The sequence below is a fragment of the Schistocerca serialis genome, chromosome 6, assembly GCF_023864345.2.
Source record: "Schistocerca serialis cubense isolate TAMUIC-IGC-003099 chromosome 6, iqSchSeri2.2, whole genome shotgun sequence".
NCBI lineage: Eukaryota > Metazoa > Arthropoda > Insecta > Orthoptera > Acrididae > Schistocerca > Schistocerca serialis.
The window spans coordinates 577,299,623-577,314,103 of record NC_064643.1 but is presented as its reverse complement, the minus strand read 5'-3'; the positions used below and the strand labels follow the sequence as shown (position 1 = coordinate 577,314,103).

General features: G+C 38.5%; 1 pseudogene; it reads left to right on the top strand.

Annotated features, from left to right (window-relative positions):
- The first annotated feature begins 4,621 nt into the window (after positions 1 to 4,621).
- Positions 4,622 to 5,520, top strand: LOC126484993 (uncharacterized; annotated as a pseudogene).
- The last annotated feature ends 8,961 nt before the right edge of the window (positions 5,521 to 14,481 follow it).

The following is a 14,481-nucleotide window of genomic DNA, read 5'->3' as shown; positions in this document are numbered from 1 at the left end:
GTGCTTGTAAAAAGTCTCATGTAATAAGCGGAACGTGCTACCGGCAATCCAACTAACATAATAACCGCGCTTACGGAGCTACAAATAATGGCGTACAGTGGTCGAACAGGTTCTCATGAGCGACACATTTCTATAATTGGTACTAAGCAACGTACTAAGTAGCAACAAGGGCGACGCCATAAGACAACGGGTGACCGGAAACAAGTGATTTGTAGTGATGAATCACGCTATACTCTGTGGGAATCCGGTGTAATTGTTTGGCTTGGTGGATGCCTTCAGAACGATATTTTCGATCATATGTAGAGCCCACAGTGAAATACAAAGGACGTGGTTTTACGGTGCTGTGGTGTTTCCGTAGTTCGTGTGTGTTCCCCTTATTGCGCTGTACTGAAGTGGCACGGAACTGGTTGGTAAATGGTAATGTACTGGGGCCACAATAAATGTATACTTCAACAGCACTTTTTTTTATTAATAACAGTTTAACAATGAGAAAATACTCAATTTATGAGCGGCAGTACTGATGGCTAGTGAATAAAGCAGTTAAAGTCGTATCTCGACACATCAATAAAAGCAATACTTGAAATGCACGGAAGCAAGATGATAACTTAAAAAAGAACAATAAAGATCGCCCACGGTGGTGAGTCAAAATGAAATTATGAAAATAAGTTAAGTAGTAATCAACTGCAATAAAATTCTTAATTCCTATATGGCGATGCTATTTAAAAGACAATTACAGGTCAAGAACGTCAACTGATCAAGTAAATAAATATACTTAGCAAATGCACAAATGGTTTAAGGCCCGCAAACGGTTTAAGGTCCAATGATAAATGCCCACCACGACGAAGCCAAAATACTTTAAAGTTCTTAAGTTCGCAATTCAAATTTTAGTAAGGAATACAATACCTCTACCATAAAGACGACTTCACGGCGAGACTTGCCAAGAATGAAAGTTTCACTCTGCAGCAGAGTGTGCGCTGGTATGAAACTTTCTTGCAGATTAAAGGTGTGTGCCGACCGAAACTCGAACTCGGGACCTTTGCCTTTCGCGGGCAAGTACACTACCGACTGAGCTACCGAAGTTCGACTCACGATGTTTCCTCACAGCTTCACTTCCTACCTCCGTACACTCCGCTGCAGAGTGAAAATTTCATTCTTGGCCAGTGTTGCAGTAAACTGGTCTTTTTGGTAGAGGTATCGTATTCCTTAATGAAATTTTTATTACGAACTTAAAAACCTTAAAGTATTTTGTCTTCGTCGTGGTAGTCATTTATCATTGGATCTTAAACCGTTTGTCCACTTGTTAGGTATATTTATTTACTTGATCAGTTGACGTTCTTAACCTGTAATTGTCTTTTAGAGAGCAACGCCATACGGCAATTAAGAATTTTGTTGCAACTGATTACTACTTAATTTCCTAATTTTATTTTGACCCGCCACCGTCGGGCGATCTTTGTTGTTCTTTTCTAAATTATCATCTTGCTCCCATGCATTTAAAGCATTGTTTTTTATTGATATGTCGAGCCATAATTTTAACTACTTTATTCACGAGTCATCATCAATGCTGCCACTCGTAAATTGAGTATTTTCTAATTGTAAAGAGATAAACTATTTTAATAATAAATTGCTGTTCAAGTATACTTTATTTTGTTGTCCCAGTACCTTACCATTTACCAACCACCTCACTACCACTGCAGTATCCTTCCGCTCTTAGCGTTTTCGTAAGCGCAATAAGGGGACTAGACACTTACCACGAAAACCACCGCCATACCGTAGATTGCCACAGAGTATAGCGTGATTCATCACTAGAAATTATACATTTCCAGTCATCCGCTGTCCAGTGCTGTCTCTCTTTTTGCGTAGCTCACGATTGCCTAAAGAAATGCGTGGCTTACGAGAAGCTGCTCGATCACTATAACCCATTATTTTCAACTCTCTACGCCCAGTCATTGTACTTTCTGCACTGCTGGTACCACTTTGGGACTCCCGCTTATTACGCGAGATTTCTTATAGCCACTCTCTACAACTCTACACTGTGCCTGCCCGTCAATACGTGTGGCATGTTTGGTCTTGATTTATCTGTCGTTCCTTCGCGTTTCCACTTCACAAGCACATCATTTCACGTGTAAACGATGCACAACAACAGTCGTTTATTGGGAAGTGTCATAAGGATGTTAACACTGTTAAAAATCTCAGATATTATGTTGACACACGTACATGTTGGAGGATTTTGAAGCTTTGATGTGCGCAGAGGCTCAGGCTTCTGCAGTATGCCACTTGATAATGGTCTTGAGATCGAAATTGCAGTAGTGAAAATAAGTAATTTCTACAGTCAAAGGCGAATATGATGTATTTCAAAAGCATCACTAGTAGTCAACTTGGGCATCTTTAGAAGGCCTGAAACGTCAGTGATAAATTTGTTACTCAGGTGACATCCAATGACTATTCCACGTTTAAAGAGAATGAGTTCTACTGACCGACCCATTGTGCTGTTACTGCGTCTCTATTGACAACACAACCCTGCCCACCATCTTTTACATTAGTCGATCTGCCTGTCGTGATGTCTAGTGGTTAATTCCGCATTACACAGGGGTGTCTGGATTCTTTTGACCTAATAGTGTATGTCGTCGACCATTGACGTGTCAAGCAGACACCGTTCAGGATAGTAATTGAGATTCTTGGTGGGATGAAATGGGGCCCCAGCTGCCTCTCTCCTTGAACGATACAAGAATCAGCTCCTAATCATGTACATTGTAGGCAGAAGTCCCCGTACGCCCTAGTCTCTAACTGATCTGATTTGTTTTATACTTCCGTACGTATTAAGTGTCCAATAAAACAGTATGTTCCCCATCATGCTGTAAACATATTTCCACTCACATCCATGTCCTTCTTGGCATATTCTTGAGCACGTCTACCATTGTAAGTAGGCTGTATAGGTTTTTATGCTGGTAACGCCACGTAGCGCTCTATATGAAAATCACTGACTGTGCTGTGTGCAGTCTGTGGCTGGTTTGTATTGGAATTTTCCATTGTAGTGTTGGGCAGTTGGCTTTTAACAGCGCAGCCGGCCGAAGTGGCCGTGCGGTTAAAGGCGCTGCAGTCTGGAACCGCAAGACCGCTACGGTCACAGGTTCGAATCCTGCCTCGGGCATGGATGTTTGTGATGTCCTTAGGTTAGTTAGGTTTAACTAGTTCTAAGTTCTAGGGGACTAATGACCTCAGCAGTTGAGTCCCATAGTGCTCAGAGCCATTTGAACCATTTTTTTTGTTAACAGCGCGTAGCGTTGCGCAGTTGGAGGCAGGGTTGTGATATGTACGAGAATTTTCGTACGCATACGAGAATTTCGTCATTTGTACGATGTACGAGGCAAAAGTGAATATCGTACACTAACATACGAGAATTTTGCCTAAAACTTTTTTTTTAGCGTTTAATCCGATAGATAACTGGAGTCGTTACAGACGACTTACTCTACCCTATCCTACCCTAACTTAGTCTACAGACATCACAGAAACATACATGCCCACGGGGGAACTCTAACCTTAGTAGCTGCGGGCTCGTGGCTCGTGACACCACACCAAGTCGTGTGGCTATGGAGGTGGGTCCAAATTTTTTACCAAATATACATTATATACATTTATTTGGAAAATAATCAATTCATCTGTTATATTTTTAAAATGATTAGAAACTGTTACGAATCCATGCAGTCTCTGTCAATCAACGAATTTCAGGCAGGACAGAGAGCGCCAAACTACCGACATGACAAAACGATTAAAGTCGAGAATGAGGCTTAGTTCAAAGCCTGGCCCTGGAAAATAAATTAAATAAGCTAACAATATCGAATCATTTTGCTTTGCATGACATATTTCACTCAGTTCGAATTGTTAAGTTTCAGAAATAGAGCGGCCAACGAATCTCAAAGCACTAAATGGAACTTTAATCGAATATTATTGGAAAGCAATTAACAGTAGACCTAATTACCCTACAATACTGTGGAATTGTTAAGTACAAACGAAAGACATTTCATCAGACGGTATTGTTTCATCTTCAACAAACGGTACTCTTAACAATGCGTATTTCGCGTATAGTCATTACGAGTACTTTTAGCTGAATTCATTTACTGTGTAGTTTCTTTTTGTAAGTGTTTCGGGTTACTGTGTGTTACTGTGAGTGGAGAAATGGGAAGTGACAGTGAATATGAAAACACAAGCACGAAACTTTTGTGCACGCCGGAGAAAAAACGTCTAAAAAGAGGCGAAATCTCGAAGACAGAACGGCCTGTCCATCGACAACAAAAACTTCGTGATGAGTGGCTACATATGCCAGGTTTACGTAATTGGCTGATGCGCGATAGTGATCCCCTCACGGCGCGATGCAGATATTGCAATACCAGCATGGTTTCCGAAATCCAGAATATTATAAACCATTCCAGAAGTAAGAAGCACCTAAACATGGTGCAGTCTGCTACCGTGCGACAGCCTTCACTTGCTCAATTTGTCACAAACGCACAACCAGTTAAGAGGAAGGTTGCTAAAACTGTAATCAAATTATCATCATTCTTAGCAGAACATAATGTGGCATTTTTAGTTGCTGACCATTTTTCCAGACTCGGATATTGCAAGGGCAATGACTCTTAAACGGCACAAAGCACGTGCCATTGTTTCTAATGTTATTGGGACGTCACATAAAGAAGTGTTGGCGAAAAAACTACAACACACCAAGTTTAGCATAATGACGGACGAGTCCACCGATATCGGAACTGTGAAAAATTGCTGCGTGGCGATCCGCTTTTATGACAAAGATTCAGGTAAGTAATAATAAGAGCTAGTTTTGAAATAATAACCAAATTAATTCTAAAATAAATTTTCCTGTTAAGTTACCACTTTGTATCACTTCTCCTTTTACAGGTTGTATTGAAAGTAAGTTTTGGGAGCTATATAAAGTTTATGAAGATGGAGAGTTAAATGTTGAGAATGCTTCTACTGCAGAAAATCTCTACAATGGTGTAGTAAAAACGTTTCAACAGCATAACATTCCATTTGCCAATATTATTGGCTTTGGAGCAGATGGTTGGAATACTATGATGGGAGTTCGTAATTCTGTAGCAAGCAGATTCCGAGATAGCTCCCCGGGAATTTTTGTAATGAAGTGTGTTTGTCATTCGGTGCATATATGCGCAAGCGAGGCGTGCAAGAACCTTCCAAGAGCTTGTGAGGACCTCGCGTGGAATATTTATGGTTTTTTCAAACTCAGTGCGAAGAGGCAGACAGAATTCAAGGAATTTCAGGTATTGCAACATTTTGTATCTCATAGACTTTATTTTACGTCCGATCGTGTGGAAATAGGCTAAACATTATGTTTTATTCCAGGTATTTTTAAACTTGGAACCACACAAATTACTACATCCTTCACAGACACGTTGGCTATCAATGATCGCGGTTGTTAGGATAGTGCTGGAAAACTAGGATGCTCTAATACTGTTTTTTAACCAAAAATGGCTCTCTGAGCGAGTTCTAAGTGCTGAACAAGTTTTTAACTGTTTACGTGACTCCTTTGCAAAAATGTATTATATGTTCTTAGAGTGTATTCTACCAAAATTTACTACTTTCAACGAGTATTTCCAGTCTAGAGCAGTAGTAATTGTTGACCTACATGACAAGATTAGAGCTCTCTATAGAGAAATACTTCTGTATTTCATGAAACGCACTTACGTCTTGGGAAAAAATCTCAGTGATGTTGACCCAAAACATGCAGCTCATCATCTGGAAGATTCACAACTGTATTTGGGTGTGAAAATTCTGAAGAACGTTGGCACACCAGAGATAAAGAATCACCCACATCTTATCAAGAATTTTTATCATCGATGCAGGAACTTTCTTGTGGTGAGTACACCTTGTTTGCCTGAAATCATATATAATTTGTGTTTTATTGTTTTCTATACATTTGTGTGTTTATGTGTGGCATACCTAATGAGAGCTATTAATTCTCAAATATTACAGACAGCTTCGTGCCAGGCCAAATTACGGTATGATATGGAAGATAAAGTGCTGTCCAAACTAGCGGCACTCAAACCTGCAAATGCCCTGTCACAAAGTTTCCAAGATACAACACCTTCACTCATGCCTTTAATGGAACTGTTGCCACGTATAATTCCTCCCTCAGATCTCGATTTAGCACAAACTTAAGATGACCAGTGGAGGCGTCTCCCTCTGGTTTTGGCTTATCTGCCAGACTCACTAAAAAAGGAACAATGACCGGATAAAATGAAGAATATATTAAATAACGAATCTGAAGAATTTAAGGAATTGAGCGTTTTCGCTCTCTCAATTCTGAGTTTACCTCATTCAAATGCAGACTGCGAAAGAGTTTTTTCTAAGGTATGTAAAGCAATGAAGCTAATAACTAGTTAATAATATGATTTCATACTTGTCAGGTTATTGAAGTTTCATGTTCAACTTCAGGTAAACCTCATGAAAACCAAAATTGGGTACAGACTCCAAACCAGTACACTGAATGGAGCACTTCTTGCCTCTGAATGCATTAAAGAACGACCAGAAAACAATGGAACATGTGTAACTTTTGAGCCAACACACGAAATGTACGAGAAAATGACGTCGGACACTCTTTATAAAATGGAACAGGAAGAAGAAGATGTAGACATCGAATTTGTTTCATAATTACAAATTCTTGTTCATAGTTTTATTCATTTGTAAATAAGGTTTTGTAAAGCTATATATATATATATTCTCGTACGTTTTGGAAATTTTATATATATATGTATATATATATATATATAAAATTTTCAAAACGTACGAGAATATATATATATATATAAAATTTTCAAAACGTACGAGAATTTTTACTAAAATACGAGAATTTTATGAGGTTGGTACGAGAATCGCGCTGTCTGGATATCACAACCATGGTTGGAGGTAAGCCGCCAGCAGTGGTGGATGTGGGGAGAGAGATAGCGGAGTTTCGAGAGCGGATGATCTGGACGTGTGTCCATCAGAGACGGTAAATTTGTAAGACTGGATGTCATGAACTGATATACTATGACTTTTGAACACTATTAAGGTAAATACATTGTTTTTTCTCTATCAAAATCTTTCATTTGCTAACTGTGCCTATCAGTAGTTAGTGCCTTCAGTAGTTAGAATCTTTTATTTAGCTGGCAGTATTGACGCACGCTGTATTGCAGTAGTTTGAGTAACGAAGATTTTTGTGAGGTAAGTGATTCATGAAAGGTATAGGTTATTATTGTTAGTCAGGGCCATTCTTTTGTAGGGATTATTAAAAGTCAGACTGCGTTGCGCTAAAAATATTGTGTGTCAGTTTAAGCACAGTCATTCATTAATTTTTCTAAGGGGACGTTTCATATGTCGACCCTTAGCCGAGGATACCTCACTGGAATCTTCTGATCTTTTTCTTGCAGTTTGTGTAATTATAGAGAGAATTTCCTTTGTAGTTGTAGTTTTTCATTGTTGTACAGTAAAACAGTTGTGGCATGCATGTAGATTTGCACCAAGTATTTCGCAGCTGCGCTTGCGATTAACTAGATATTATTTTCAGTGCTATGTTAATGTGTTTTCCTATTTTTTGCTCTTCAATTTGTCCTTTTCTGTGTTATTGTATGAAATATTGTGACAATTATGGCGTGTGAAAAACGTAATTCTAGGCTCCAAAGTAAACTGAGAAATGACAGTGAAGACGAAAGCAGTGTGTTAGCGTCACCGTGTAATGAATTAACTAATGTTCAACATAGTAATTTGGTAATTGTGCATAGGGAAATGGAGGGGGCGGCAAATAATGGTGTAGACAGTGAAACAAGTAGTGAACAGGGAAGCATTATCGATCGATCGATCGGCAACAGCTCGCCTCAGGAATCCGAAATGACTAGACACAATGTTGCAAATACTGTAGACGCAGGTTTTGGGTCCTCACCGTTTTCTCAAATAAGTCGAGACACATTTTCTGATTTTCAGAATTCGAATATTGCTGGTTCCAATGCACTGCCGAATAGCACTGAGGAACATGTTTCAGACACCAGTGCATTGTTATTACTGTTAATGCAACAAATGGGACAAAGGCTACAAAAGTTAGACACAACGCTTGAACAAACTCAGAAACAAATGGGACAAAATCTTCAAAAGTTAGACACAATGGAACAAAATCAGAAACAAACACAGCAAAAGTTAGACAGAATGGAACAAAATCTTCAAAAGTTAGACGCAAGGGAACATAATCGAAAACAGTCACAGCAACAGCTTCAAAAGTTAAGACACCACGCTTGAACAAACACGTGAAGCTTTAACTGCTGAGTTACTTAAAATTGAATCTAAAAGTCAAAAAGTCTGTAATTATGTAAAAACACAAATTTGTGAGCATTTTCAACCTATTTTTTCGCGTCATGAAAATGCATTACAAAATTACGAAACAGCCATAAAAGAACTGCAAACTATTGTTCATGAAAATCACGACACCTTGCAAGCTAAAATTGACTCAGTTGCATTTACCGATTCGGTTACGCAAATTGCAAAAACTCAGGGAAACTTAAAGGACACAGTAGATACGATTTCAACACAAATTGACACTTTGAAACTTGGTTCAGAAAAACACACTGAGGAAATCAGTTCATTATCGGAGAAGGTAGCCGAACTTTCGGATCAGTTCACTAACTTATCTACAAAGGTAGATGATGATCTGAATGACACAAGACCCATAGCCTTCACTGACACCGAAGAGTATGAACAAATTAGAAAATTCAAACAAAATCAAATCAATACGCAGTACAAAAGAGAAATCCGGGAAGTACAAGACCAGTTGACACAGGTAATACAAGAATTACATATTTCAGAGGACACTCGCGCTCCAATACGGGAAGAGGGACATAGAAATACGGAACAGCCACAAAATAATAACACAGGGCACTTCGGAAATTGTGAAAGAAATTGGCAAGGCGCACTGAATTTTGAGATGGAACCGCCGAAACGAAGTAATAATGACCGATATGCGACTTGCGGACATGATGATTTTGACTATAAGCTGTTCATTACTACACGTAAATTCAAAACATTTAAGAATTCTGGTAACGACATTCATCCACAAGCATGGCTCCATCAATTCTCTCACTGTTTTCCTCCCAACTGGTCACTGGAGCACAGGTTAGAATTTATGTGTGGCTACTTAGAGAATGAACCAGCTGTAAGAATGCGATCAGTCATTCACGATTGTCACAGTGAAGGAGAATTTTATCATGCCTTCCTCTCAGCATATTGCTCTCATGCTACACAAGACCGAGTGTCTATGAATATGTATGTGTGTAATAAAATAAGGAATAATGAGTAGTGGTTAGGGACTCTGGTTTGTGAAAAAGGATGTTGGAAACCAAGAATCGTACTTTAAGAGTTATGAAATGTGTGAATATGCGTGAATGTATCACAATGCCGGCGAAAATTTTTTGGACACTGTTATATTCACAGGATTTTGTTTCTACACATTTGTAACGCAAATTCTCGACTGGTGAAATTTTTATATGAGATTTTCACTGTAGCGGAAACTGCTGTCGTAAATATTTCGGTAAGAAAGGTAAGTGACCTTGACGTAATGCGTTTTGGGCTCCCAGCGAGAGATAGTCGTCTGAAAAAAGAAAGCCATTAGGTGGAGAAAAAAAAGAGGCAATTCTCCTCGCTATTGACATTTCTTTGTAGAAAGCATCGCAAATACGACACACTCAAACTTGAAAACATATGATTACACTGTGGAGCTTTTAATTTATGATATTTACTAACATGCCTAATGAAATGATGAGAAACATTTTACATCTATTGTCTTTCTAGTTGAGAGATTTTTTTTTTTTTGCCTTTGGAGACGCCATTTGCCTAGTGAATGACGTTTCATATGTTGCTTTATATATATATTGGCTCATTTCGTTTAATATCTAATTTCTAGCTGGTTAAAATAAAATTTAATAAATGTACTAATATAGATATTTTATGCCTACAGATCCAGTAAATAATAATTTTATGATCTACTTCCAAAAAAAACGAAGAAGCACAAAAAGACATTGCCCTTCACAGGAATTGCATACATAATTTTTGTCAATGACTGGGTAACTTGTTTCGTAGAATAGCTTATCGTGATGGGTCACTCTAGTGTTAAGATGTGACATAGGTATTAGACATGCCCATCTTTACTGTAATATTTTTTTCTGTTTGAGCTTTTGTCATGTTTAGATAGGCATAGTGCTACTAAATTTCACTTTGTGTTACTCTGTTAAGTCAGTTTTACTACTGATTTATTTTTTTTGTTTGCTGCACATTGCCTTATATTAGTTGTAATGTTGCATTTGCTTTGCTAATTTACATATGCTGCTGCTTGCTTGGCCAATTTGCATTTTTTTTTGTCATTGCTGTTTGTGTTAATTGTTTTGTACTGCTACATTGCCTCGTCCCTTAGTTTATGTATCTGAGCGCAGTAGATTTAAGTTAGCCTAAGAGGGGATAGACTATATAGAAAGTAACTATGAAGAATAGGGAAAGAATGCATTGAGAAGTTATATGAAAAAGATTTGGGTAAAAATGAGTATTGTACAATCATAAATATTTATTTTGAAACAGGATATGAACAAAACAGTAGGGTTTAGGGACAACAGGGTTAGATAGGATTTTTTTTGCAGGAGCAAATGTTGAAATAAGAGGAAAGATCTATGGGATGAAGTTTTGGGTTGGACTGCAGTACCAAATGTTACACTGAAAATTAACCCTGTCCTTTCCTTTTATGTTATTCCGCTATGTGTTTGTGTACCCTTGTGTATTTGTGTTTTTCCTGTCTTTATGTGGTTAGCTAATAAGATTTATGTTGTAGAATTTTTCTAGTACTAAGCTACATTCACTATGATGAGGAATACTGTTATCCTCAAATATAATTTGCATTAATAATATGTTATTTTCTTTGTAAAGATGTTTATAGACATTATTAATTCTGTTCTGTTTCAATGCTCATATGTGAAATTAATGTTTCGAATACTATTCTCATTATTTTATATATTTACTTATGTCATAATTCCTGTAACACTGATGTATATGTCTATTTCTATTCTTTTGTAAAGCATGTATTACTACAAATGTTATCTGTACTATTATGTTTTAATGATGTTTTCTGTATCTTTGTAATTGTATTCTCATGTTGTAAAATTGTAATTGACACCAGTTCATCAAATTAAGTAACTTGTAAGAATACATTTCACTGCACACGTTTCTGTTGGTCATAATATATGCACAGTATGTGAGAAGTTGGGATTGTTAGTGCTTGCACGTGTGTTAATAATTCAGCAAGGGACTAGTTAAAAGCATTGCTGGTTCTAAAGGACAATTCCAAAACTTTGTGAGTGCACAAGTGGTGGTTATGGACTTGCTATATTGTCTGCAAGACTCTTCAATGGTGATTGGGCACCTGCACAGTCGCAAACAGATGGCTGCTGGCCATCTCTACAAGGACTGCAGTGGGTCTGCACCTTTGATGACCCACCAATACCATTATTTCTATAAGGACTGCAGTGGGTCAGCACCTCTGGTGACCCACCAATACCATACTCTCTACCAGGACTACAGTGGGTCTGCTCTGTGATGACCTACCTACCATTATTCTTCAAAACTTCGACTGACTCTGCTGTGGGTTTGCTCTGTTGTGGCCCATTAGCTGTCTGCATGTCAAGAGTCAGCACTGTCTTTCCGTTGGAAGGACAACACTACTTCTTCCAGACCGCATGGAAATCCACTACTTCCATGTGTATTTTCTTTTACTGCTCAGACTTTGAGAAAAAAAAAACCACTGCAACTTTACTGTGATCAATGATCAGAACTGTCTTTGTGGACTGTGAGAAAATCTTTGCTTTTGACCAAGAGTGTATAAATAAGTGTGTGCATTTGATTTCTTTGTTATTGTAATTATGAAAATTTTTTTCAAATCTATATTGGCTACTGCCCAAAACAATTTGTAAAATTTTTTGTGGGGAGCATGGGGGCTATGTAAGTAGGCTGTTTAGGTTTTTATGCTGGTAACGCCACGTAGCGCTCTATATGAAAATCACTGACTGTGCTGTGTGCAGTCTGTGGCTGGTTTGTATTGTTGGAATTTGCCATTGTAGTGTTGGGCAGTTGGCTGTTAACAGCGCGTAGCGTTGCGCATTTGGAGGTGAGCCGCCAGCAGTGGTGGATGTAGGGAGAGAGATGGCAGGGTTTTGAGAGAGGATGATCTGGACGTGTGTCCATCAGAGACGGTAAATTTGTAAGACTGAATGTCATGAACTGATATATACTATGACTTTTGAACACTATTAAGGTAAATACATTGTTTGTTCTCTATTAAAATCTTTCATTTGCTAACTATGCGTATCAGTAGTTAGTGCCTTCAGTAGTTAGAATCTTTTATTTAGCTGGCAGTATTGGCGCTCGCTGTATTGCAGTAGTTTGAGTAACGAAGATTTTTGTGAGGTAAGTGATTCATGAAAGGTATAGGTTATTGTTAGTCAGGGCCATTCTTTTGTAGGGATTATTGAAAGTCAGATTGCGTTGCGCTAAAAATATTGTGTGTCAGTTTAAGCACAGTCATTCATTAATTTTTCGAAGGGGACGTTTCACCATTACAGCGCGAAATGGGTCAACAGTCAGACCATCGACACGAAACTGTAATTTCCAGAACCTGCTACCACGCCAGCTTCATAACCGCCACCAGATAAGAGCTGCTAATATCTACATTAGGATCTATAACGGTACCTTTGCAAGTTATTACTGGTTAATTAGTACATTCTACAGAATAAAGGATTACTTAGATAATACAGAGTAGAGGTTTGGTAAAAAATGTAGCACTGGTGAATGTAACAATCCATATCTGTCATTTTACATGACCCTTATGCGCTGTAATGTTCGCTATCATTTTCTGGAAAATCCTATTCGAAAGCTCTGTAGTAGACAATATCAACATGTTACCCTCCTTTTAACTTCAACACCTCACTCATTATGGAGGAAAGTCGAATAACTTTCTCAGGCAAGCAAATGAGAAATTGAGTTACATAAAATGGGAACTGTACATCATCGTCATTTTCCTGATGACAGCTGATGGTGTGTACAGTGTCACATTGTGAAATAGTGTTTGTATAGTATGTACAAGATCATTAATGAGAGATGAATGAACAGCGCAGCACTAGATTTGTACATTTCAAAATAACTTCTTTGGAACACATTGTTGTACACTAGGGACAAATTGAATGACTTTCTGATGTTTTTAACAAACTGGCCTTTACTACTGGACTGGTTTTTCCAAAATAGAATGACAATTTTTTAACAAATCATTATTCAGATGAGGATACCCAGCGCATTTAAATTTTTGACACTGCATGAAATTATGCATCCAATTAAATCTAACACCCACGATCGCAGATATAAGTAGTAATTTTCCTTTTAAATCTGTATGTTGATGGGTTCTTGCTGTGTCTTTCTACAATTTGAGACAGCCAACCACGTATCAGAACACATAAGAGCGCCAAAGGGGAGCACAACAGACAGACAATAAAAATGCTTCTGCTGAAAGCCAGGATTCAGGCAGGTACGGATGGTGACAGCACTGTTTTTTCGACAGACAAGAAAATACCAGGTGATCGGCGGGGGGATGGCAGGATGAGAAAGAGGACACAGCATGTTATAAGCTTTCAGAAAGCAAGGGAGACCGGCCGGAGTGGCCGTGCGGTTCTAGGCGCTACAGTCTGGAGCCGAGCGACCGCTACGGTCGCAGGTTCGAATCCTGCCTCGGGCATGGATGTGTGTGATGTCCTTAGGTCAGTTAGGTTTAATGAGTTCTAAGTTCTAGGCGGCTGGTGACCTCAGAAGTTAAGTCGTATAGTGCTCAGAGCCATTTGAACCATTTGAAAGCAAAGGAATTTAATGAATATCCTTCAGAAAAGATGAGATCTGCAACAGCAGATGAAGAACACGACTCAAACAGCTTGGAGAATAGTCATTGGGGGCTAAATAAGGTCACATGTGTAGACGCTTAAATTTTGTAAGGAAGCCCATGATCGTTTCATTCTAATTATTTTGGTAGTGGGGATGAGAAATCGTGAGTATGTATGTGCAGCCATTTTGATTGGAGGAAACACAGAAACACGCATTAGTGGGAGAGAATTTCTGTCTTCTGCCTGTTTCTAAGACAGAATCGAGTAGCACTAGTTAACTATGACAGTTTCGTTTGGAGTAGGTAAATGGTCGTCATTGTAAACTCTTCATTGGTCAGAACTCGTAAAGTACACTGCAGCTGGGTTCCGATATTTCGGCGTTGACAGAACCAAGTGGAGGAGAAGAAAAAGACACTTCATTTTATGGTATAAAACGGGACGCTTTCAATTGCAGGGTGTCAGGGAGAGAACAGAGACGTCTTCACTTAAGAGCTGATCACAGATTCTGGGCTGCACTTAGAATTCTCAGCCATCA